Genomic DNA, 5,182 nt, shown 5'->3' on the forward strand with positions numbered 1-5,182 from the left:
AGAGCAACATTTGAGAAATCGTATCGTAGCTGCAGCGAACAGAATATCGCAAGAACAGTGCCTGGCTGCTACAAGAGCCGTGTTTGACAGATGCAATGCTTGTATTGCTGCAAGAGGTGCACATTTCGAACAAAATCTTCATTAAAAAGTTTATAAATAAAATAATTAAAATAATAAATTAAATATATTTTTTTCTTTTTTCGTGATTTCCTGCGAAACAAAGCAAAAAGGAGCATATGTCTATAGGACTTTTTTTCTTAGTTTTTTACTCCTCTACACGCTCCCGAAGTTTTGCCATTTAATTTGGAAACACCCTGTATAGCGATAAAGGTATTATTTTAAGTATTTTGATATCGCATTAGTTAGCTTCTACAATAGCCAAATTATTAATTATGGTATCCACAATAAACCGTACATTCTATTATTGTGTGTAACAAAGTAAATTAACTACATAATTAAATAGCTTAATTAAAGATTAATCGCAATTGCTGATTACGGCGACAAAACATGATCAGATACTATGAGAAATTCATATTTAAAAGAGCATGCAGAATGCAGCATTTAATATCCATGTATTTTATACGTGATGTGCAATGGTATCTCACTAGTAGGTACGATATATTCATTGATCAATTGTTATCTAACCAAATGTAATTAATGGCATAATGGAAGACTAGATCAAGTTTTGCTAGTTTGTTCGAATTACTACTACAAAAGTCCGTTGCAAATTTGATTTCAATACACTTCAAAATTCATCGATGCGTTACGTGATAAATATATCGGGATTATAGCGTGAGCTATTTTCGTGTTTATTAATTCTAGTAACTGCGCGCAACGAGCACACGCGATTGCGATTTATACACTTACAGTGGTAACACGCAATACGTCAACCTGTGCACTGTCAATTACAGAATTACAATAAAACACCCGAATTTAATTCTAATTTAATTCTAAAATAATAATTAAATAAAAAACAGACATATTTAATCAGTTTATTCTCCCACCCTAAAGAAAAATGCATTAAATAAAGCTCGTTAAGAAAATGCATCATGTACAGCGCAGTTTCCGTTGACTCTTGGGTTACTGCTTTTATCATGCAGAAATATTTACACCTCACTTTAATTGATGTCGTCTTACAATAATTAGAATGATGCATCACGCTATGTTATGTTAGAGTCCTTAATCTCTTAGTTTGCTAATAAACAAGATCTTTACAAACATGTCTCATTTTTTTATTTCATAGAACAGCGTAAATAAGTTCAGATAAGTCTGAATGATATAAGATTTCTAATAAAATAACTAATTTTTATAAAAGACGAGAGATTGTAATTTAAAAACTTATAGTATGTTACTGATAGTATTTCTAGTATTTCTGGCTAGTTATTAGCTAGTTATGTAACGCTCATTTCTCCCAGTAGCTGTACAAGAAAAATTAGCTAATATCGTAGCTAGGTATAAAATGTTACACAGTTACGACGTGGAAAATCATAGGTAGCTACTAGATAGTAATGTTCTCCTAGTAGCTGTATAAGAAAAATTATCTAGTAGCTGTCTATCCTACACTTGATATTACGAAATATTAGCTAGTGACTATCCAGTAAAGCCTTGTGTCCACGATGCTAAAAATTGGTCCGAGATCTCGGAGAGAGAAAAAATTAACTAATCACATTTAAACAATTTAGTCACATGATTAATGCGATTGGTCCATTCTTTCTTCATCCGAGATTTCGGACGGATTTCTAGCATCGTGGACACTGGGCTTAACGAGTTAGAAATCTTATTTAGTTAATGCTATCTAGTGGCTAGATGGTAGATCAGATCGGCTAGATTCATTTCTGCTCGGGAAGTAGCAGTTTTTCGGATATACAAAACGAGAACGTAATTTACAAAAAATTGAAGAGAAATAATTAATATTTTTAAATTATTCAAAAACAAATCAAGTACATTAAGGACGAATTTAAAATTAATGGCTTTATAATAAGGAATAGCCATATTCTCCACTTAACATTCTCATAAATAAATCCAAACGCACTATTTTATTCCGAAGAGCTTTCTCCTCTATATATTAATATCTTATTAAAAATATAAAAACTACAAAAAGCGTTATTAATATTTTATTATCGTTTTATAATTTTACATACTTCACATCGCTTACATGTAACTCATCATTCTCGCGTCCTTTTTGATTTGGCTAAAAGATAATTGCGAATACTTGTCAATTAAACACTATATAATATAAAGGATGCAATCCACTTGATACTATCAAATGCTTCGAAGCATTTGATTGACCAATTAAAAGAAAGAACTTGAGTAATTAACTAATCAAAGAATGTTTCAAAGCATTTATGCATCAATGGATTGTAATCATAATCATTTATTTAAACACATCTATGATTCAGATCTAAGTATGAACCTTCCGTAAAGCTACGTTTTTTCATCCAAAGTAATCGCAAGTTCACATTAGTTAACGTTACGTCTCTACATAAATGGCTCAGTGACTGTCAAAGCAGATTACAAATCTTTCTAAGTCAATCTAATCATGTTTGTGTCAATTGATCGTGCACAATCAATCGATAATGTACATTCTAATCAAACATATACAACAAAAAAGATTGAGCTGAGTTCTACTAAAAAGACAGTAGAACGTACAGTCATTTTGATAATTAGTAAATGCAAATATCAATATTATAATATTCATACTTTTCGCATATATCTACTTTAATGTATCTTTAGCTTAAACTTTATTTTCACGTTATACCTATACTTCATTTAATCATCTTCTCAAAAGTTAACGTCATTATGTCATCACGATGTAGGCAGCTACTTGAAATCCAATGAGGAATTTCATTTGACTTTGACAGAATGACATAACTTTTCCAATTGACGGAAGACTTTACAAAGTAAGAATCTCGTATTTATCTTGCTTAATTTATGGAGATTTCTATGTGTTGAAAATTGAGGATTGCAGACAGATCCGATAAAAACAATTATTATACAAGTCTGTAATAAAATTTAAAAAAGCTTATTATCTGTGCTATTAAGTTCTTGAATTTCAATTTTTTGCTGATCGTAAAATAATTGTAAATACAATTTCAGAGTAATTCTTATAAACAGTAGGCTGCTTGTTACAAATTAATAATAATTACAAGTTTATAACAATTACAAATTAATAAGAATTACAAGTTTGTTAGATGTATTCGTTTGTTACTTATTATATTGACCGTCTGTATATAAATTAGATTATTTTTTTAATTGTTAGGTGAATCTATTAAATTATTTTACAAAAAAGCTACAGGCACATACATATGCACATAAAATGTAACATACAAAAGGTAATTATAATAAATATATTTTTCATATATTTTCTTTAAACAAATGTGTTAAAGATATTTTTTCGTTGCTCTTCTACTAGCACTGAAATTGTGTCTTTTCAAATGAAATCAAAATAATAACGAAGTATTTTCGTTTAGTCGATTTAAACGCAATCGCGAAGACGGCGTGATTTAATGATTTGTTACTTTCGGAAATTAATTCACTTCACTTCCGCAGCATTCAATATTCTTGGCATATTCTCGACAACTTGAATTTCCACGGTAATTTTGAATCAAACGTAATTCTCATCGATTTTACCTCGGGAGGAATGCGTTTTGTTTACAAAGTTTAACGTAAATGCCGACGTACCATCCGAATTTACGCTACATCTATAGCATTGCTATATCTATAGCACTGTATGCTACAGAAAAATCTAAAACTCGTATGAAATGTATTAATGTTGACATTGTCAACTTGATATGCATGAATATATCTACAAATTTATCGCATGTTCGATATAAAATTCATGTATCACAGTTTATTAATCATCAAAGCAAATAAAAAGCATGAAAATTGATATTGAAGCAAATTATTCTTGAAATAAAATGAGATAAAGATATATATTTATTTCCCCCCTTATACCTGTATTATTGAAGCTGTTTCTGTAACCGAGTTTATAAAGCTGACGTGAATTCCAGATAAACTGTTCTTTTGAACAGATAAATATTGAATAATGATATATTTAAGTCAAATCCAAATATAATCGATGTCACGTATCCTCTTTAGAAAAGGATTCAATATTTTATTTGTGCCATTTTAAAAGGGATAGGTATATCTTATTTATCCACGTATGGAGATAGGTATGACAGTGGAGCAAATCAGAAATCAATCACGATAATATAGGCCATATTGCAATCAAATTGTTTGTTACATTCATGACGAAATCAGTATTTGCAATTTGCCGTTGCTTAACAAATGTTAAAGGACTTTAAATTATAATTATGATACGATCGATATTCGTCTAATTGCGTTAGCCAAAAATTACATTAAACTCATTATATTTATCAAAGTCTGTATAAAAGACATTTTATAGATTGTGCAGTTGTATGTACATATCTTGTTTAAAATTATAATTATAGATAAACTTATTTGAGAAGAGCGGAAAGAAATTTCTGGAATATGTCATAATACATATTATTTTAATGACTAATCAATTGCATAAAAAAACTACAGTTATTCGATCTAAACCGACAAAATAATGAATTTTAAGTTAATAAATAATGTGCAAAGATAAAAAAATTAAAACAAACGTTTGCACAGATAAGTGATATAAGCAGATAGTAATTTCTTTCTTTCTTATTTTATATTATTTTTCTTTTGAATTTATTATAAATATTTTATTATTTATCATGCCTCTCATAATTCTATTTATGTATGTCAGAAATATTTATGACATACATAAATAGTATGAAAGTATTTATAAACTATAAATTAAAATAAAGTAATGAAAATATATGTAAACTATAAATATTTATAAATATATTTATGTGCGTCAAAACATTATAAAACTTTTACATACAGATGAGTATATCATATATATAATTTTTTATCGCATCTATTATAGTATATAAAATCTCTACTTTATTACATTAAATAATGATTATATCTCTTTAAAAGTAATTATCTTACAATTAATATTTATTTTGAAATGTGGCAAGAATAATATTTAATATAATTTTACAATAAAGAAATAAATGATGCTGTTTTCTGCATTTCTTTCTTTTTAATGATTTTATACAGATTTTTATTGATTTTTTATTTTCTCTGCTGTACATATATATTTTGGTCCATATTCATGCTTCACTTTTAT

The sequence above is a fragment of the Mycetomoellerius zeteki genome, unplaced genomic scaffold (genome assembly GCF_001594055.1).
Source record: "Mycetomoellerius zeteki isolate Tzet28-1 unplaced genomic scaffold, Tzet1.0 scaffold232, whole genome shotgun sequence".
Lineage (NCBI taxonomy): Eukaryota > Metazoa > Arthropoda > Insecta > Hymenoptera > Formicidae > Mycetomoellerius > Mycetomoellerius zeteki.